Source organism: Thalassophryne amazonica, chromosome 19, assembly GCF_902500255.1.
Source record: "Thalassophryne amazonica chromosome 19, fThaAma1.1, whole genome shotgun sequence".
NCBI classification, from domain to species: Eukaryota; Metazoa; Chordata; class Actinopteri; order Batrachoidiformes; family Batrachoididae; genus Thalassophryne; species Thalassophryne amazonica.
Genome location: NC_047121.1, coordinates 54,820,311 through 54,843,192, shown reverse-complemented (window position 1 = coordinate 54,843,192; position 22,882 = coordinate 54,820,311). Strand labels below are relative to the sequence as shown.

At 43.2% G+C, this 22,882-nt stretch overlaps 1 protein-coding gene across 3 annotated transcripts in view; it reads right to left on the bottom strand.

The window, feature by feature from the left end:
• The window catches only part of tiam2a (TIAM Rac1 associated GEF 2a), a 147,162-nt gene extending 139,442 nt beyond the window's left edge, over nucleotides 1-7,720 (bottom strand). For all 3 annotated transcript variants that reach the window (XM_034194890.1, XM_034194891.1, XM_034194892.1), the window contains exon 1: nucleotides 7,620-7,720. The gene's annotated coding sequence lies outside the window, so the exon portion shown is untranslated. The remainder of the gene's footprint in view (nucleotides 1-7,619) is intronic.
• Nucleotides 7,721-22,882: the final 15,162 nt, after the last annotated feature.

Below are 22,882 nucleotides of genomic sequence, written 5' to 3'. Positions count from 1 at the left end.
ATATGCCTTTTTGAAATCTTCATATGAAATGCTACACGCAGATCAGCAAACCCTCTGCAATAAACAACCACCTCAGCGTTCCTACATTTTGATAATCAAATTAATTGCTGTCCGTTCACGGTGGGTTTAAAGTGCTGAGGCAGCAGTCTTTCCCAACTGAAATATTGTGCCCCGTCTGGTGTCCACACCGGAATAACGTGCACCAGCCAAGGGGGCTTTTCACTTCACGTGCACCAGCAATCACCATTTGATTTAATACAAGCACAGTAATTGCGCATCTTGCACTTTTCTTTTTTCCAGGGTTAATGAAAGTCTGAGTCACACGTGAAGACGTTCGTCTGGCAGTGTTGGAGCGCTGCTATGCCCCCTCCTTCACCCGCCCATCAATCTCCTGCTGAATCTGATGCTTTGTTAGCGATATGATTTAAAATCCGTCATCCCGTCCTGTATTTTCTTTGCAGACCTCATGCACCATTCCTCAGGGTGTGACTGAAAAGAAACAACATTCATTACAGACCTATGCATTCATCTTCAAGGCCTGAATGTTGAAGCTGATAACAACCTGAAAGGCCACAGAGGTTCAGCCAAGGATGAAATCACAGCCTGTCACACCTTACAGGTATCACTTCAGTTACCGGGGTACTTCTCTTGTTTTTAGACCAAAAAAAAAAAAAAAAAAAATCTCATTCCTGAGCATTCTTCCCTTATGACATTGCTGAAGGAAGCTTCTGCCAGTCAGGATCTTTCTCTCCTTCCTCTTTCTCCTCAGTGTTGTTTGTACACATTTTTTCAAAGACTTCCCCTCCTGTGTGGATCATTGCTTGCCAGCTGGCTCGGTCCCTCTTGTGTTCTTTTCAGGTCTTCCAGTCGATGGAGCAACTCTTGAGTTTGTGCTTCAGGAGGTCCTTGTAGCGTTTCTTCTGCCCTCTGCTGGAATGTTTTCCATCACTCACCTGGGACTAGAAGATCTGCTTGGGAAGTTGACTGTCATTCCTCCTGAGGACATGACTCACCAACAGAAGCTGGTTCTTGACGATGACACACTCTACACCAGAGGTGGGCAATTAATTTTTACAAGGGGCCACATAGGGAACCTGAATTATGTCCGAAGGCCACACCATCAATAACTCAGCTGTCTCCCATTACAAATTTTACAAAAAAATTACCTATTTAATAGCTTTTATAGGTAATTTTTATTATTGTAATCATGTTAATATACCTAAATAAACCTCTCTAATGATTTGCAACACACAAGCTTGACATTTTTAATATATGTAATAATAACCACAGACCTCATGAGGGCCGGACAGAGACATGCAAAGGGCCGCATGTGGCCCTCGGGCCGCAGTTTGCCCAGGTCTGCTCTACACTCTGCAGCTTGGCTTCAGCCAAGACACTGATGCTGCTACAGTAGTCTTTTCACCTGATGCGGAGAAGGATACTCCTCGGGCAGCATTGGTGGAATCACTCCAGGATCTTCAGGAGGTGGAGGGTCCAGATATTAGATCCGTACAGCTGGGTTGGCATGACAACAGCTTTGTAGATGAGGACTTTTGTCTCGTGTCAAAGGCCTTAGCTGTTGAAAGCACCGGTGTGGGTTACTTCAAAGAAGTGACAACGGACTGGTTGTTTGCCTGGATGGTTGCCATCCAGAACGGTGCTATCCAGGACGGACATCAGTTCCTGCTCCCAGATGTGACTTGAATTACTCATATTGCACAGTCATCTATGAACCACCATAGGGGGCGCACTATTATTATTGCCTTATTTTGCAGTGTTAGCCGTACTTTCATCTGGCTGTGTTGTAACCACCGCAGTGTCCAGAAAGCACATAATATCTACCCTAGGCTGCTGATGTACGTTTATTTCACATTTCACAACTTTTCTGTTTGGCGCGGACAATCTGATGAGCTGTCCTGTCATACCAGCAATAAGATACCTAGAGTTGCTCACTGCTGTTTCTTCCTAAATAAGCAAGTCCTACATCGCCCCCGAGGCCCAGTGGTTCCGGTGCTTATCCCCCAGATTCTATTTCTTCCTGGCTGATTTAGCTTTTCTCACAGTATAAAGCAGCGTACTAGTAAAGACACTAATGCCACCGCAAGTCAGGGGTCTTCTCCAAGACGCTGTCAACAACAGCTTTGAGGTTCGCCTTCTTTTTATAGCAACCACTCCAGAAGTGTCCGGCCATGTGCTCCCACTGAACACTTTGAAAAGACAAAAATAAGAAGGCACACAAGCTGCCAGCGAGTTTGCCTAACAAGATCATCTAACCTGAACCTGAAAGGGGGCACCGGTGCTAAAAGGATGCACCAGTTCAAGGCCAAATATGTTGAAAACAAACAGCACGAGGCTTTGTTGATTTTGTCTCGTAGGTGCCTATGGAAGACCTGAGTTCTTCTCCTGCAGTAATTCTCTGTGTGGAGACACTAAACGTCTTGTGACAATAAGCACAGATGTTACCCGTGCATGGAACGTTACATGCACGTCGCCTTATATGGAGAAAAATGTGTCGAGAGAAGACATGAAACATTGGTGTTTCTTGACCGGTGTGCTCGCACTTGAGAATTAACGATGACGGGCACTCACACGCAGGCCCCGCGGAGAGGAGGACAAGTCCAAGTTTCTCACTCGATGAAGGTTACCGTCACCCGGAATCCTTTTTCCACTACAGCTAGAATGCATTTCCTGACGCCGACGGAGCCAATCAGCTGACTTCCATAAGAGATCGTTTCATCTTGTGGTCATTATGTCACCGTTTCATGATGTTCCTGCACACTTGAACTTAAAATTAGACCAACGATATCTTGTAGTGCCTTGAAGCGCCAGCTCTGCAGCCTGGAGGGAGGGCAAAGCACTACGTCTCACTTCTGTCGCCGATGAACAACTCTGATAGTCCTGGCAGCTCAAAGCCATAACTCACACTTTATGTCACAAATGGAAAGACTGAAGAAGTTAAGCCGTCAGATATTTTCCAAGCAGAAGAAAATTGTCAGCCCCACTCGATCTGATCTATATCGTTCTGGTGAAGTCGAGGTAAAAACACAGTGTTCCCTGCGGCTGTGGATTTTTCTCCCATAAAAAAATGCGAACCACAAACAATGATGTACACGTGTAGCGTCTCAAACTTTGATCCACCACTAGAGTTTCTGATCCCCAAAAAAACAAACCCAGCGCTGGCTCCTGTGCAGCCGGTGAAACAGGCAGGAGGGCTGGAAGGTGTGACAGAACGCAAACCATCGTTCTCCAAACATACAGCACACATTCTTGGGACACTTTTGTTTGGTTCCTCTGCTTGATCGAGACTACGGTTTGCATAATGTTCCAAGAAAGTATCCAGCAAACCCCAAAGTGCCCCCCCATCCAAACCCTCAATCAAGATCAGTTTCACCCCCCAAATCATCACAGTAACTTGATAAGTACTGTAGAATCCCCACAGACACAAAACAATCTGATTCACCAGATCCAAATTTATTATCCATGTATGAACCAAGGCAGCTACACCAGCTACCTAAAAAGGAATTCAAGTCACTAAACTAGCCCACCTAACAAGCTAATTCTGATAATTAAACTACAACAGGCATTGACGACAAGTTGGCCAACATTACTCCTCCTAATAAAATAACAGACTTAACCTACACTGGCAGATAAATGGCACGTTCCATTTATCTCGTCAGTCAGAGTAACTGGGAATGAATGTTCCAGTTACCACACAACTCCTCCAAGATTTTGGTGTATAAAGAGCTAAAAAAAATATCCGTCCCTCCAAAGAGACCTCATGGAAGAGAACAGACAGTGCAGAAGTTACATTCATGTTTTCATTTACTGCTCGGTTTGTAGCATGGTGTAACCAGTTACTGTTGTTAGATCCACCAGGTCAGCTAATATTGGCGCCACTATTTGATAAACAACACATTACACAGTATTTCACAGATACAAAGACCATAACAACATGTTAAGAGACAGCAGTAGGGCAGTACTGTGTGCGTGGCTTCCTAAACTGGACACAAAAAAGGTACAAGTTATAAAAAAAAAAAAAAAACAGTAAAAACTACAACATTCATGAGTGTTGATGCTAGAAACAGTCATCTTGGATTGTAAACTCAGCGTATGTGGGGTTCAAAGGAGTTGACAAGTTAGAATTATGACTTTAGGAAGTGCTCCTGGGAGACGTAACTGGGACATTGTGACCTCAGAGTACAACTGGAATGCACCAAAAGCAACCAGGCCAAGCAAGAGTTTAATTTACACCAATGGTGCGATGATGTTAATTAACCTCCATTTTAGTCACTTACATTTGAATTGAAATACAGTGGTCCCTCGTTTATCGCGGGAGTTACGTTCTAAAAATAGCCCACGATAGGCGAAATCCGCGAAGTGGCCAGCGTTATTTTTTACAATTATTATAGACGTTTTAAAGCTCTAAAACCCCTCACTACACACTTTATACACTTTTCTCAATCAGGCATGAACATTTTCTCACTTTTCTCTCGTGTGTAAACACTCTCAAAGTTCAAACCTGAGTAGAAAAATAAGACCAACCTGTTTTCAGGCCCAAACATTTGAGAAATAAAAATAGAATGTTTTCCTATAAATAATTATGATGGCTTTTAGAACTAACGAATTTAATTTTAACGATCAACGTACGAGGTTGGACACATAAGAAATTATTAATAGTGACTGACTAGTATTTCACAGTTCCTCTGATCGCGCCTCTTCGACCTAGCGCCGCTGCGCTGTCACGTCTTTTTCCACTGACTCACACCTGGCTGCAGGTGTCTTTTTCCGAGTGTAGAACACAGTTATGGGTAGTTGTTGGCGCTCTTGCTTGATGAGGCCGCGGAACACAATGCACTGTAAAAAAAAAAGCATGCAAATTTGGACTAAAAAAAATCTGTGAAACAGCGAGGCCGCAAAAGGTGAACCGCGTTATAGCGAGGGACCACTGTAATCAAAACCGTTAGTTAATATGAAGAAATGTTCTATTTTAGTGATCCATCCAATAATATACGATACAGTTTGCTCTTGCATGTCAACAGAAACTGTGCTATGTAGACTCCATCTTTTAAGAGCCAATATTTTTAAAGTTCGGGCAGGTTTACATTAGGGTGTGATTCAAGCCGACTCTGATTTCAACGAAAGTTGTCTCAGAGATGGAACCTGCCAAGAAACGAACTTTCCCAAAATTTCTCGACCGAAAACCAAATGGTGACCTTGTCAAGGGCCATCAAAGGTCAAGGCAAAAATATGCAAAAACTGATATTTCATTAAATTCCCATCTTTCAAGTGCCATCAAGTCCCCAAGCTAGTTTAACTGTCAAATGACATAGGGAGGCAAACTCTTTCATCTTATATACATATTTGGTTGGGGAATCGATGGAGCTAAATATAGGGGGTGCTCAAAGTCTGGTCATTTTGTTCATTTGGTCATTTTTTGTTTGGTTCACGTAATAAAGCTTTTAGTGAAGCAAGTGGCTGGGAGGACCATTAAAGAGGTGATTTTTTTGAGTCTTGCGGGAGGTTTTGTAAGTACACACCTACAGCTGTACTATGTTTTTTTTTGGTTTAGTCTGACAGAGTAGCACCCTGAAGATTCTGGAAGAAACCTGAACATAAAGTTGCTCAACTCAAGTTTGTTAGGGGCAAAATCATGTATTCTGATCGTCTGTCTTAAGTTGTTTTATGCTGTCCGTTGTCATGGCGGTGCCCTCATGCACTCTGCTGATAGGACATCAACCGTTGCCAGACTACATTTCCTCCAGATTAAATGTGTACAGCAAGGCTGGCAGACAGATCAGTGACCAAGACAGTGAGCCTTGAAGTCAAACATTAGCCTGAATCTTTTTTTTTTTATTTTTTTTTTTTTATGGCTACAGTTCTGCTCCGTGCTACGCTTCAGATGCAGGTTTCCATGACAGACGGCCCACCGTGCCAAAAGGCATGCCGGGCACTTCCTCCAGCCCTCTGGCTCTGTTTGCTTTGGGCAGAATCTTCAGGGGTCCTGGGCCCCTTTTGTTACGACTGGATGCAGCTCGAGAGCCCTTCCACCCTCAGAACATGGCCAAATAACAGGAGGGAGTGGAGGTGAATCCCGCCCCATCAAAATAAAAGGCTGATGCTCCCCATCCACAAGTTCAACATCTCCAACATCACTGTGTCTGATGGAGATGAGACGATACATGTGAATCATGATATGATACACGGGCACCGATACAAAGCCTATCATGATACTTGACAAACCTGATTCCACAGGCCTTGCAATTTGATATTACGATATGATTTGTTTGTTTTTGTAGAACCATGGAAAAAAGTTTTATATATAGTATATAAAATTAAATTATAAAATTAAATGTTATTGATCCCCAGTGTGGGATCAATAGGAACTTATCTCTGACTGTACGTCAGAAATACTTGGTCAAAGCATTTCTGTCTCTTTTTTGGTTCACTGGAAAATTCCGTTTGCATCTGCCTCAGAAAGCTGTGCACTAGATAATCTGCATTCTGGGAGGTTCAGGTCCAAAAATGATACAGGAAGGTGAGATCTTTCTGTGATTGGGGTTAGAATAAGAAGTCTGATGTAGGACTTCAGGGACCCATTGGTGCCCAGATTCTGTAGCATTAAGTGGATTAGAGTCTATGACAGGATGCCAGTCCAATGCAGGTTACTTCCCCAGGGAAGGCTGGTACCCATTAAAAGCTGGGTGGACTGGGACCATGAAGATGAAGCATTTTGTCCAAGGGTACACGGACAAGTAGCATGACTGGAAATCAAACCAAGGAAGCCCAATTCCATCTAGATTGAGATAAGGTTTAATTTCTCTGAAGTGGATGAAAAGTTTATAAATTTGAACAATACTTCCAGTTTGGGCAACAGCTTTGCACACTTCTGGGCGTCTTGCGCAGTAGTGACATCCAATCCGGTAGGAGCTCAAGTCCAGAAGTGTCCACATTCTCAAACTGTGCAGAATAAATGGATGGTTTTCTGCAACTCCAGCTTCTTAGATATGATGATTTATGACTTTTGTTAAATACGGCCATAAAGTGACTAATTTGGGCAGGTGGTCCAGTGAGAAATTTAAACGTTCGCATTTGTTGTCATTTTCTGACATTTTATAGCATAAACCTGGGTGATGTTGATTAGTTCTACAATTAAACTTTTGTGTTCCCATTTTTCCTTCACACTGTCCAATATATATGATGATGCCTTCAAACCTTTATATCAAAATATATTTTTAGTATTTTGACTATTGAATGTGTTATTTTTTCATTGATTTAAAATATAAAGGGGATAGTACTCACACTGAACCAAAAATCTGCATTTTTGCGCCATAATTTTTTTATTGTTCTTTTTCTTTTATTATTATTTTTTTTCACTTCAGCAACACTAAGGAAAAACAGCTTTAATGTGAAGATTGAAAAGATAATGAACAATAAAAACTTCTTTTCCCACACTTATTCAAAATAAGTGTAAATAAAACATTTTATACGCAACCGGTGAGTCATGAAATCCTAAAAACCTCCCGGTTCGTTTTAAAACTTTTACTCAACTACTCGTTTGAAGGGCGGAAAAGGCGCGCGCGCGCACCTGAAAAGAAAAGCAAAGTAACTTGACGACTTACCGGCAAACGTTTCCTCACAAAAGCACAAACGTCCGTCCAGGAAGCGGAGACATAAAACGGACTTATTTCGATTTTCTCCTCCGTCTGCTCCTCACAAAGTGGGAGCCGCAGGAGGAGCGCCGACAGACTGTGGCTCCTCCTCCCAGACAACGTGCGCCCAAGCTCCTCCCCTGAGAGGGGAGGGGGAGGAGGAGGCGAGCCGCTGGTGTGTTCAAGACGACGGAAAACTCGGAAAATCCTTGTGCTTTAATATATTGTAGTAATACACGAGTTATTACAGCTGCTAGCTGAAGACAAGAAGAAGTAAAATGTCTCAAACAAGTGCATATTTGTAGTTATAGTCTGGATTCATTAACCATATCAATTATTGCAAAAACTGCAACAGTAGCAACTCAATTCCCTGAAGAATGCAAACATATCACATACAAAACTAAATTATTTACTCAAAGTAATTTGCAGGGGCGGTGGCCAAGTGGATAGTGCATTTGGTTTCAAACCCCACCCCTGACACATTTCTCCATGTAATGTGGAGTTGCGTCAGGAAGGGCATCCAGCGTAAAACTTGTGCCAAATCAACATACTGATACACCTTTGATCTGCTGTCAAAGGGCAACCCCAAGTGAAAACAAGGGAGCAGCCAAAGGGTCTTAATATTTAATCAAAGCAATTTAACAGCATTTGTAATATTACTGTCTTAATAGCCATGACTGAGATGACCACCGTTGTAGTTTTATGATGCCAGATCAGTTAAAATCAGAGAAAAATTCTGAGAAAAAAAAAATCCAACTTGACCTTACGTTACCATTATTTTGTTTGAGTTGGATTAAGTAATTTTCTACTTACTGATATGTCATGAACGCATCATTAATCCAAAGAGTCAGAGAAACCCTGGTCCCTAGACCCTCAGGGGGTCCCCTCATCTGGATACTAGGCCTTCTGCTAATAAACAACAGTTGCCAAAAATCAGTCTTTCAATATTTCAAAATGTAAAATTTAAAATAGGACATCACCTCATCATATCTTATTTTTCACAGACTTAGGTATGTAAAATGTAGTAAGTGAATCCAAATATAAATAAGTTTCTCAGCCCCATTTTGTTAACACGACAACTCAAAAATAATACAACTTCATCTTGTCTGTCTCCAAATTAAAATTCCACATAATGGGAGCTGGACTTCCAAGTTGGACGATCGTGAAATTACAGTTTTAGGCAGATTCACGCAAAAATGGCGGAACCAAGAAATGTTTATGACTTTTTTTCTATACTGCTGAATAGGGTATTTTCCAAAGTGCGACTGTGGAGTCGCACCATGCAGTGGAATGTCTGGAATCTGGAATGTCAATCATCTGGCATCGCCGGCTCGAGGTCACATGGCGGTTGATGTGTGTTCTTTGTGTGTGGTGAATATGACTCTGATAGAAGATGACCAAAAGTTTCTTCAAGAACACTTGAGGTCTCTCTGAGGTCCGGGGAGATGCTTTCTCACCTCTCCTGGTATAAAAAAAACCCTCTATGTGCATGACTACTCAGTTTTTCAAATATGGGGCACCAAAAAAGAAAACAGGTGTGCATGCACGCAAACACCCACAGTTTAATTTCTTATTTTCTTTATTTTCTCCAGTTTATTTGACACGTGCACTTCTGAATTTGACAATCTCTGAGTGGACAAAACCTCACACCCACCTGGGATTAAAGGGGTAGCTTGGACCCGGGGCTGGGAACCAGAACTTTAGGTGTCAGATGTAATAAATTCCCATTGCGTACGCACTTTCCCTTTGGCAGAAATATGTGTTTTAAGCAGCCTTTGATAGCGACAGTGAGCTCAGGCATCTATCAGGTATTTCTTACCCACGAGATGGAGCATCTCTCGAGTTAGAAATACTTCCGGCTGCTTGGTGAGTGGATCCGTGGCCTCGCTGTGATGTTTGTTTCCCCTGACCTGAAACCTGTCCTGCCCCGAGGTAGCTGCTTTTAAAAAATGTAAACAAGCATATTTTGCATATTTGGCCTGTCACATGGCCCCGGTGCACTGATGATAAGCAGCGAGAGGGGAAACAGGTTTTGTTTTTTTGTAATCACATTGCCAGTGGCACAAATGGTCATTGTGATTCACAGATCTAATTTAACTTTGAGTGTGTGTGCATGTGTTCAATTCAATCAGCACATCCAAATGCCTCCGGTGGCTGATCGTCAGTCGCGATGGCCAGAATCGTGTTGTGTTGGGTAATGCGGCTCGTCTACCCTCTTTCCAGCGGCGTCCCAGTGAAGATTCCTATCTGTCTGCTGACCTTTGTGACAGTCTGTCCACACAAAGCACCGCTCGCTTTAGCCACAAGGCATTCAGGTGGTTCCCGAATCAACATAACATAGAATTATACTTCAGGCAGACAAGATCGAGACCGAGACAAACGGAACCACTAGAAACGGTTGTGGTTTTTGAGGAAATACAGTTTTGAAGTCATCTAATCTTCTGAAAATCGCTTTGACTGTTACACAATAACAAAGTAGTACAAGAGGAAGGTCTTTATAGTCATTCTGCATAATGCATTTAACCCATCTCAGGAGCAGCCACAGTCCAACACCCGGGGACCAACTCCAGATCTACAGACGCTGCCTCGGTCATGACCAGAAAAAGGAGGAGAGCAGCATTTGCATATTTTTGATGCTGGCAGGAAAACTGAGGCCCCAGAGGACAGCAGGGCAGGTATATGAAACAGCTGTACGTTTAATAGTCAAAGGACAAAATCTTCACATTGTTTGACAAGAAAGTTGTCCATAAGACTGAGGGACACAACTGTAATTGATTTTGGCTGTCAGCCCGTCTCATTTTTGCCAAAAGTTAACTTCTCAAATGAATAAACAGTTAAAACCTTGCTGCACATGTGAGCAGTTTTTGTTGCCATCTAGTGGGTGATGTGAGCATTTTAGGACTTCTGGTACAATTCCTACACTCAAAAATATAAACGCAACACTTTTGGTTTTGCTCCCATTTTGTATGAGATGAACTCAAAGATCTAAAACTTTGTCCACATACACAATATCACCATTTCCCTCAAATATTGTTCACAAACCAGTCTAAATCTGTGATAGTGAGCACTTCTCCTTTGCTGAGATAATCCATCCCACCTCACAGGTGTGCTATATCAAGATGCTGATTAGACACCATGATTAGTGCACAGGTGTGCCTTAGACTACCCACAATAAAAGTCCACTCTGAAAGGTGCAGTTTTGTTTTATTGGGGGGGGGATACCAGTCAAGTATCTGGTGTGACCACCATCTGCCTCATGCAGTGCAACACATCTCCTTCGCATCATCCGTGAAGAGAACACCTCTCCAACGTGCCAAACGCCAGCGAATGTGAGCATTTGCCCACTCAAGTCGGTTACAACGACGAACTGTAGTCAGGTCGAGACCCCGATGAGGACGACGAGCATGCAGATGAGCTTCCATGAGATGGTTTCTGACAGTTTGTGCAGAAATTCTTTGGTTATGCAAACCGATTATTTCAGCAGCTGTCCGAGTGGCTGGTCTCAGACAATCTTGGAGGTGAACATGCTGGATGTGGAGGTCCTGGGCTGGTGTGGTTACACGTGGTCTGCAGTTGTGAGGCTGGTTGGATGTACTGCCAAATTCTCTGAAACACCTTTGGAGACGGCTTATGGTAGAGACATGAACATTCAATACACGAGCAACAGCTCTGGTTGAAATTCCTGCTGTCAGCATGCCAATTGCACGCTCCCTCAAATCTTGCGACATCTGTGGCATTGTGCTGTGTGATAAAACTGCACCTTTCAGAGTGGCCTTTTATTGTGGGCAGTCTAAGGCACACCTGTGCACTAATCATGGTGTCTAATCAGCATCTTGGTATGGCACACCTGTGAGGTGGGATGGATTATCTCAGCAAAGGAGAAGTGCTCACTATCACAGATTTAGACTGGTTTGTGAACAATATTTGAGGGAAATGGTGATACTGTGTATGTGGAAAAAGTTTTAGATCTTTGAGTTCATCTCATACAAAATGGGAGCAAAACCAAAAGTGTTGCGTTTATATTTTTGCTGAGTGTACTTGAAACCCAAAAATTCAGTTTATAAAAGGCATTTAGGAATATCTTTTTTAGCATACAGAGCTGTGCCCTCCAGGTATTAATGTATAAAAAGTTTGAGTTTGAGAGGTTTAGGATTCTTGAGTTTTAGGATACAAAGTTTTGCCAGATGGATGTACGGAAGGATGGAATTTCTCCTGACAAGCACAACGTACAATTGTGAATTTAAAAAATAAATAAATTAGGTTTTTTGCCTAGCTTTATTTTTTTTTTAAATCAGCAACTGTGGTTGGAAAAGATATGGCGTGTAAAAAGACCCCCCCCCCCCCCCCCCCCCCCCCAAAAAATGACACTTTATTTGTGCCTGTAGGACATATAATGACAGAGCATTTTGAAGATTTGCGAAATGTCTTGGCAGCCATCTTGGATTTTGTTATTTATTATCCTCAAGGGGAAAACTGAGCACGACATGATATCTAAATTAACTTAGTTCAGTTTGGTCCAGTTCACATTTACTACTAATAGAAAGGTGATTTTGGACGATACAAAGTGTCTTGTCCAATGATGCAAGTAGTGTGACCCGAAAAATCGAACCCAGGTCTACATGTTGTCTATCTAGTCCTATACTACATTGGTACTGAGGCCCAGTGGTACCAGCGCTCATCTCTGGATTCTGTAAACAGTAAATTATGAAGAGTGAAATCAGCTCTACCATCTTGTCAACTCAAGTTTGTCAATTCCAATAAGAGTCATTTCCAGCATGAAAGAGTGGATTTTACACTCAGACAGAATTGATTTAGCACTGTGATAGAGTATATTTAACTCTGTTTGGACTGGGACCTCATGTTATCCTGGCAGAGTATATTTTACTCAGCAAAATTTAGAGTGTGATATGAAGTAGTTGAGAGTCTCCAACCTGCCCTGGACTTGAGATCAATCCTTCACAGGTTACTTCCCCAGACAAAGATTAATACCCACTTTTCAGCTGGGTGGACTGGGACAGTGCAGATGAAGTATCTTTGCATGACCAGAAGCTTAACTCATGACTACATGTGGTTTAACCAGTACAGTTTCCACCCCAAGACGTTCACAGTGAACACATCCATGAAGGAACTTTACCATAAAGTTCCCATTTTGAAAGCCAGCATTAAGGCTTTGCACAGTCCATTAGACAGCCTGTCTGTCTGTCTGTGTGTCTCACACCATGCCTGAAAAGCCCCCATGCATCTTGTTTTTGAGACTGACCACACACAAACATGGGGCGAGACAGCCCGTCTGAGGGTACTGGCATTGTTCTATTCTTTGTGGTCCATCTTTCACTGTTGTTGCTGACTCATCTCCAATTGCTGAGGAAATACCAGTAAAGATCAAATGAACCCAGCACACAACTGACCACTTAACACACGACAACAGCAAAGTTGTCGATGTGTCGGTCACACAGTTCGGCGCTCTGCTGTGCGCGCTCCCTCTCTTCCCACTGTTCAAAGCGGGTACACTGAGGATTCCTCGTGGACATTCCCTGTGTGCCATTTGTCTGCATCCTATTAAAGGTTATTGGCTCCAGCAGACATCCTGTTACCCATCAGCCCCCTCTGCCTCACTGTACATCACAACAACTGGGTTACTTGAAGCAGAACAAATCGAGGAGCTGAGACGGTTTAAATACCCATGTGGCCTGTTTTTTTTTGCTTAAAAATGCAAAAACCGGCGAGCTCAGCTGACACTTCTTGTTTTCTGCTGACACCTTCAGCATCGACTCTTCCTTTCTTCACCTCAAATGAAGCTTCTCGACGCCTCCCTGTCCAGCCATCCTTGACTGTCACCATTGTCCCGCTTTCCCGGCCAGCGTAATGGGGTCAGGATGGTAATTCTGTGCACACATTACACTGTATGCAGGAGAAGGGGGAGGTGCTGGCAGCGGCGGTTGCCCTGCTAAGTGAATTTCTCACCTCTCCCGGTGTTGTCTATTGTACAGCGTGAACCAGCCATCATTACCGCTATACTACTGCGGTGCTGAGCTGTGAGGACAGGCCTGCTCCATGTCCACACACAATTACCAGACTCGTTTGTCATTTTCCATTTAATGGCTCCATGCGTCGGGGAGATTATCGTCCCATACAGCTGCTTGAAGAGCCGGCTGCTCTGCAGCTGTCTGGTCCAGAAGATAGTTTCACATGTGGTTCAGGAACACAATGAGGATTCTGTGAGCCCAAGAAAACGTGATAACCAAGTCTACTGATGCCACACTCTGGCTCGTTTCACTTGCAATCACAAAGAGGAGAAAACTAGCACAACAGACAAAGGAAATTTGTACCACGCAGTGGCGGGTGAAAAAAGCCAGGCCATTATGGAAAGGCTTTTAATTGAACACTACAGATCTGATCCAAGCGATTGGACGCCGACTCCTGGGGCCGTATCTAATTAGAAATCAATGACAACTAGTGAACTGATTGTCGCAGCAGCCAACATCTCACGCCGCTGTTATCTGCGTGTTTAAAGGACAGACAGAACACTTGAAGTCCCGAGTTTCCTCCTCAATTATGTGATTTCAGCCTGCTTGTGTAAAAGTACAAAACCATTATGTGTTAAAGTGTCAAACAATGGCAGATTGAATAAACTGATTAGAAACGGATTGAAATAATTTCTCCCATAGCAAATATCGCTTAATCCATTGTCTCCAGTGGATTTGGGGCTCTGATGGCTGGATGATGTTACACTTCCACGGGCAACACAAAGAGCAGCATTCAGCAGAACAATTTTCACGGTTTAAAGATGCGCTGGGGGAAGCCGGATTTGAGCGGGATTCACTGAGGCCTGAACTCAAGTGTGTCTAGATTCCAGCTCACTCGGGAATCATGATGTCATTTTTCCTCACTATGTCCATGCAGTGACAGCGTCCTCTCCACTGTACCTGTGTTCAGTGCGGCAGAAACGGCGAGGAGAGCAAACAACCTTCTTTCTCTATGATGCGTTCTCGCCAAGAGAATCCTGAAGCATTGGACAATCACAGGATATGAACGCAGGAGAATCATAGAAGTAACAAATAGAGAACAAAATGGACAACAAACCACCAGGAAAGCTCTCCTTCTGATGTCCACTCAAAATTTTTAGCATAGAAAAAACTTTCCGATGGACTTGCCAGACATCAGCTGACAAGGAATGCATTTAATGAACAGATATCAAAACTTTGTATATGTTACTCGTGCTTTTCCTCAATTATGTCCATCAGCGGAAAGAGGAGGCAAAAGGATTAGCATCTGTGGACATCAAAACCCAAAACAAAAGTGTCGGACTATGATAGAATTTTGAAGGGAGATGCTCCAAGGAAATGTCATAGACCCCGACTGATATGGATTTGTTGGGGCAGGTACCAGTACTGGTAGAAAATCAGACAAGGACATCAAGAAACTTTACTCAAGTACTTTGTTTCTGTAATTTGCATCTGTAATGCCACTGATGTAAGTAAAATTCTAAATCTCTGACTGTCATCCTCTGTTGGTTGGTGGAGGCAATTAACTGGATGGAAGATCTCCAGGGGGACCTTCAGGTTGTAACATCATTATCACCATGTTATTATTTTGTAGTGAATATTATACAACACTGTGCAGTCGTATAAATAACTCCAGCCGGGTGATAGAGCAGATAGACGCTTGACAGCGCAGCCAGCACCTGCTTGATGAACCTGCACTGAATTTGGACTCCACACGCAGGACGTGATGGATCTGTTCCCCAACATCTTGCATCTTCCTGCCTGTCCACCACACAGACACGTCATTACTGAGAGGGAACTGAGCGCAGAAGGATGGACGTGTCTGAGCCGGTTGATTATTTGAGTTTGGGTTGAAGATGATATCAGACGGTCTGACACAGAAGAGCTGAATTAGTTTTTTGTGTCCCGGCACAGAGAGAAAAGATGGACAGCCAAAAAGCAAAGACAGGAGCGTGACAGTAAAGTCTGTGAGTGAATCTGGAGGTGGGTAAAAAGAAAATCATGGACTTTATGAATCAAAGAAGTTGTTTAATTCAAAATCTTGTTGTCAACGGGACCCTCAGAAAATAGATTACAGAAAATGGATTACAAGCAAGCAAGAAAAAAAAATAGAAAACCACAAAAAGTTCATACTTGACACTGGTTGACAGGAAACATCGCAAACAGTAATAACCCTTTATAACCGAAATGATGCACCCAAAAATAAAGACTTATTACTCTGCTCCTGAGTAACTGTTGGGAGTCCATCTGGATCGGGGTAAACTCTGTGAGCTCTCCTTCCTCAGTGACTGATTTAGCATCAATACCATCACGGCAAGGCTTTGAACTAGTTTGTGTAACAAAAACGAAAACCAGAAAGTTTTGGTATTTTACTAGGAACGAAAACGAAACCAGAAGCTTTTTTTTTTTTTTCTGTTCCGGAACAGAACTGTTTATTTAAAATAATGCCAACTGGTTAATACCATTATTTTTTTCCATTCTTGATGCATCAAATGCATTTCAGCAGTGATGATTTTCATTAAGCAGCATTCGTGCTGCTGCTCTTTATTTTGTAATTATTTTTAGTGCCTGCTTACTATTACATTCACATGTGTTATGTCCAAGTCTTGGAAATATGCTGTCATGGAGGAGGAGCTCAAAAAGGTCAGGAATATGATGGTCCCACAGCTGAAAAAAGTGTCTCCCTGTAAGAGGCGTTCCCGGCGTGCCCTACAGTGGAAAACTACACTGGGAGCCGGAGAGTCTCGCAGGCAAAGTCCCACAAGTTTATCCAATTTTGGAGAAGTGTGACCACAAAAAGACTGAGAGAAAGGGACGGCGTGTGATGACGATGGACCGCTGTGTTCGCGATCTCAACAGGAGAGCTGTGACGTGGACATGGGAAATGAAATGGCTACCAAACATTCATGTTAGCAACATGTACACTGAGCGGCTCATTAACTGTGGGTGGACAAATGAAAGGATCAAGCAACACAAACATGACGGTGGCTATCGGATGTTTACTGAACATCATGTGGAACTAATAGAATTTGGAAGTATCAGAAAGAGATAATGATTTGGAGAATTGGAGTCATTGCTTGGGGTCACCACATCTACTCTGGAAGAAATCGGCATTGGGATTTGGCACGAGTTTCCCTCTGGATGCTCTTCCTGAGTGTGCAGCTCCTGGTGTTTCCAGCCAAGTAACAATCAGAACCTCCCCTGCTTACCATCTGAGATCTGACAGGATCAGGTGTCCACAGAGCGGCATGGCTACACCACAAGGTACATTTGAATAAATAGGTAAAATACAACTGCGTCAGAGAACCTAATAGGACTCTGCCTGATTAGTTTCATATTTGCATTCAATCGTCTCTTGTGTGAAATATGAAACGTGTTTTAAGCTTTCATAAAATCCCTGAAGCGACAGTGAAAATCCATGAAAAGGAACTCATCCTTCGAAGCCACTGTGCTTTATCTGCACAGACGTTCTTGCACTTACGGTTCCTCTCTACCACCGACAGGCAGCGATGGCCACCTACGTTCGCTGTCTGAGCATTTTCTCTCCGGCTATTACTGTGAGCAGTTCCTCTCTCACTGACAAGAAAACGGCTTGTCCCAAAAACCGTCTTCGTCTTCCCATCAGCCCGGGTCCATTTTGGCAGATGATGGCACCGCACCACGTCCACACCTGGAGCGGAGGGTAATGACTGATGACAGACAACTCCACAGTTTGGTCAGACAGACGTCAGACTCCGGACTAAAGAGGAATACCAGGAAAAGTGGATGTTGGACATATTGAATCTTTCTTAAAAAAAAAAATCCACATACATGTTGTGACAGTTTAAACTGCCTGAAGTGGCTTCAGTGTGAGTGTGGGAAGAGGACAAAGACTGAACTCTGAGCTCACAATTTAAAAAAAGAGAGCCTAATGTGAGTAACTCAAACATACAGAAAAACTACCAAAGACCCATGGAGTCAAAAGTAGCAGCAGCTGATTTCAGTGAGAGAAACCCGATAATTCACTTGGAACGCAACGTGATTTGAATCAGGCTGGTCTGAGTCTAAATTCAATATAAACCACAGACAACCTCAAAACAAGACAAACAATCTCCTCTCAGCACAAATCAGGAGTATCTATCCATCCATCCATGACCGGATTGTGATGGTGGCACGTCAATGAAGGTAATCCTTTTCTCTGTCCATGTCCTCGGGCTCCACCTGAAGGATCCCCATGATGCTTCCAAGTACTACTGGATATACATACATAAGGCCCCCAGCAGGTCCTGGGTCTTCCCTGAGGTCTCCTACCAGGGAGATGTCCCAGAGACACTCCAGAGACCTGACTCACTACTCGGAACTCCCTTCAAATGTCAGAGCTCTTTCATGCTGGATTCATGCTCAAAGTGTAAATTGTACAAAGACAATTGGGGAGGCATTACCTCATATTAGTAAGTTATCCTGTGTGTCAGAGAAGCGGTAAGCACGGTACTATTTTCACCACAGTGTCTCTGTGTGCATGTCTGTGGACAAGATAAATAAAAAACAGATGGGCAGATTTCCTTCAATCTTGATGGAAATATTGCTTGGATGTATTAAGATTTTGGAGTAGTTTGGTCAAAGAACAAGGAAAACATGGTCTGAAAAACACCTTTTTGTTGTATATCTCAACAACCAAGGGGCCTAGATGGACAATCTACAACATATACTAATATAAGCAACAGGTTCAGTGTCATGTCCCACAGGAGCATCTACTCAAGGTTCTTGAAGTGGACCAATATGTCCACCTAGTGGACAACTACCATTCATACAGGTACAATAGAATTTTGCCAAGAGGTCAAGTATATTTTAATTTTAATGTCAAAATGTGTGCCTGGTACAAAATAAATATGTACAAGATGGCAGGTTTGATATTGTAATATTTATATGACTGCTGCAATAGGCTCCAGCCCCCCCCCCCCCCCCCCCCCGACCCTTAATTGGAGTAAGTGGGTATAGAAAATGGATGTACAGATACAGGAAGAAGGGTATATGAAAGATGTGAATCCTGCCCCTCCCTCTACTGTAGGTTTTACCACTTTTTTTTTTGGGGGGGGGGGGGGGGGGTGCAAGTCTTGTTGTGACGAACCTCCTTCCCAGTAATTGCAATTCAAAACATGTTCTTGGTAAAAAAATAAAAAATAAACAAAACAAAAACAGTCATACCGATGGTTATAGTGGCATCGCTGATGTGCACATAGTAATTATGAAATGTTATTAACTATATTTTTACTTAAAATAAGTTTTTAGCTTTTTTGCAATCAAAAGACATACATGACACTAACTTCAAATGGTTGCATTTTACCAGCCTATTTTTTAGTATATAAACTTAAAATCTGAGGAATTCAGTTTCATCAACTGTTGAGTTACATCATCTTATTTGAGTTTGTAATACAGACTGAGAATAACTGCACTTGAAACTGTTGAAATGTTTTGTCCAGTCTGATATGACAACAGCACTCACTGGTTGGGAGAATCTCTGGAACATTATGCAGTTTATTCCTATTTTTAGACCAGAAAACAAAGTCTCTCCACACTAAAACTGTTAATCACAATCTGTAATTGCAATGGAGCTGTCAGAGAGTTATTGCCACCAACTACCAGGACTGGAACACTATTGGTCTCCGGTAAGAGTCTTTGAATCAAATGGGGTCTTACTGTTTCGTTTGGATGCCGACGGTGTCCTAAGATAACGTTTCCACACTGATCACATCCTCGCACCGTGCTGAGAAAAACTTTAGCAGCCGTGTGAGGCCCAGAGCTTGTAAAATTACACCGTAAACCTCTTTTCCAATTAGAAACAAACACAACTTTGGGTCCTTCTCACAAAATGGTCACAACGCAGAGCAACAACATCTGACAGACTTTAGCCAAGAGCCCACGTCACAGCTCGGATTATAAACAAAGAAAGAAATGAAAGACTGATCACGAAAAGACGATACTTCCACCAAACTGTCTGGACTGGTTTGTTCACAAGTCCCACAGAGCCTCACACGGCACAACGGACTCGTGTGTGTGTGTGCATGCGTGAACTTCATTTATTCTCTAAAAGAAATTTGCTAACTGCTGCATAAATACAGTGAAGAGAAAACCGCAGACGTCGTCTTTAATTGTGTCACAGACAAGTGAGAAAATGGCCCGGACCATCCGGAACATAAACATGCCCAGCGTGGAGGTTAAAAACATTAAGCCTAAACTCGGAGAGAAAACAAACGCTATATTTAATACATACATTTTACACCCACGATTTAACGACCGTAAAGTCCAGACAAGCAATTATGTATTTTCTTTATAAAATATGTTGTAATTATAATAATAAGCGATTTTGTGCAGCAGAACTGCACACAACAGAAAAAAAATTCAACTCAGTGCAGGATGCAGTGTAGCGCATCAATCCAAGCTTCCAACGGAGCAGTTATTTCCACACCCAGCACTCACGTTCTTGAAATTGTATGTGCACTTGTGCTCATTTATACACCCTTGGGCATGTTGGCCTTAAAAACAGGTGTGGTCAGGTGCACTGCCGGTGCATTGCTATTGTGCGGTAGGAGAAAGTGACAATGCCACAAAATAACAAACATTGAGTGCAGTTTTTCATTAAATTTATATGGTGCAATGTTCAGTTGCACCTACAACAAATATGCACAAAGATGCTGCATGTGCATGCAATAAAACTGAAAACAATTAAAATAAAAGTAAACACTCCTGGTAAAATACAAAATTTTGTGTCACTGCTTCACCTCAGGGAGCTTTGGTGGCTTCTCTCCATTTGTTCGTTTTGACGCCGCACACACACGGTGAGTCCGCTTACTAAACAGTGATGCCAACGTCCAACACACATAAAGGGGAGGACAGACAAAAACAAATCTATGCTTACTTAAATGGCGAAACACAAACCCTGCAGATTATATGGCATGTAATTGGCAACGTGGAGTTGGACACACCCCAAATGCACTTGCGAGATGCACTTTAGACTGTGCACCAATCATTGCCAAGTTAAAAGCCAACGTGTTTGTTTTGTAGGAACAGGCCTCTGTGAGTCACCTGTTTAGCCAATGAAGAGCTCTTCATTGGTGAAGGATTTGTTCTCTTCGCTGTGACGTGTAGATACACGAATGCAATGTCAACTTAAAAAAAATGCTTTGCATTTGCCACAAAGCAGGTGGCAACAGGAAGTGTGTGTTTGTATGCAGAATGAGGCACAAACCGCATGACAGGAAGTTGAAGAGTGATGCTGACACTCCCCTACCCCCCAATTATCTTCAACTTTCTATTTGTCAGATTCTCAGATCAGATTACAGCTGGTTACATTATGAAGGCAAATATGTTTTCCCCACGTCTCCTCCATTTTGATAATCTTGCATAAAAGAACTCAGTGCACACTGCAGAGGCACTTTTGTGACCTTTGGCCTTAATAAAAGCAGTCAGTGAGGGTTGAGTCTAGTGTTGACTGGAGCTCATGCTAATGCTAATGCTAATTACACATGTGCCATAATTTCCAGAATTGGGCAAGAAAAAATTTGTTTCCTGTACAGACAAAAGTAAAACAAATACAAACCTGCACAGAGACAAACCAGGTGCCTGACAGTCTGAAATAAGTGCAGCTCATACGCAGGTCTGAGCTAATAACGCGGCTAATGCTGTTGTGTGGGCCGCCAGAAGAGGAGGTACTGCTGGCCCACCACCAGAGGGCGCCCTGCCTGAAGTGCGGACTTCAGGCACGAGAGGGCGCTGCCGCCACGGACACAGCCGGGGGTGACAGCTGTCACTCATTATCTCTTGACAGCTGTCACCCATCTACACTACATCATCTCACTCCATAAAGACCGGACGTCATCTCCACCTCATTGCCGAGATATCATCTACCTGTGAAGGTAATATTCTCTGCTGTATCTGAACTTAACACTGACTTTATAGTCTGAACTTCTTTGCAGCCGTTTTCCTGTGGGTGTTGCCTTATCTGTGGGATTGGCGTTTTGGTGTGATCAGCGACGGATTCGCTTCACACCCCAACCAGATAAGTGGTTAACAGGAGCTGCACGAGTGTGTGATTAGAGGTGGAGGTGACTTTCCACCTTCTGACTGTTTTTGTTACTGGGTGTGCACACACCCACATCTCACTGTTTGTGCTCCTCGCCAGCAGTACCAGATCCGATAGTCGGGGACGGTGATCACCTGGGAATTCGGGACTTGATGCTCCAGTATTCACCAGGTTTGGTGGCGGCGGAAATCGTGTGGTTCCAGCTCTTCTCAGGACAGACGTCTTCTATCCTCGAGCCTGCCCACACGTCACATTTGTGTATTGACTGCTATCAGATTCTGAGATTGTCTGTATATTTGTTGTGCACATTCACAACATTAAATTGTTACCTTTTGGCTCATCTATTGACCGTTCATTTGCGCCCCCTGTTGTGGGTCCGTGTCACTACACTTTCCCCAACAAATGCTAGAAGTAGGATCAGTCTAAAAATGCCTTAACTCCAAATTTATCCGCCTGCTCATCAGACACTAAAAAACAGGCACAAAGATGCCTCACATTCACACCAACGTCAGGGTGCCGCCATGCAAGGCGCTCAACTGCACGCCGGACGCAGCATTGGGATTAAGGACCTCGCCGAGGGACCTCAGTGATTTATTTTTTTGGTACGACGAGGAATCAAACAAAGGACCCTCTGGTCACAAACCCACTTCCCCACATGTACTCGGATCCACAGGCTGAGTCCACGTCCGATAGTGTCTTGCCGTCGTTCTCAGTTTAAACAATGTCAAAAGTTTTTAACCAGTTTTTAACCAGGTTTTATTCAAATTTTGAATCTGAACAACAGATTGATGGAAGCAGAAGCTGGACATGGATCCTGATCAGATCTTATCCAGAACTCTTATTTTTACCAAACAAAAAGGTTTTTGCCACTTTGGAAGATTCAGTGCTAAGATACTCAATGAATATGGACTACAATCTTTTTTCCTCCTTGACAAATAGGCACTCCTTCTTATCATCTTTACCTGCAACGATTTACCCCCCCGACCCGGCCCAGTTCAGTCTGCTCCGACTGGCCCACACTCATCCTCCTGATCCCATTAACTGTTACTCTGGAGATGTGAGCCACAGTCATGGTGCCCCCCCCCCCGTGACACCCACATGGTGATTTGGGGGGGGGGGGGGTAGAAGCAGGGAGGTGAAGGTCAAACAGAAGAGCAGATAACAGTTTG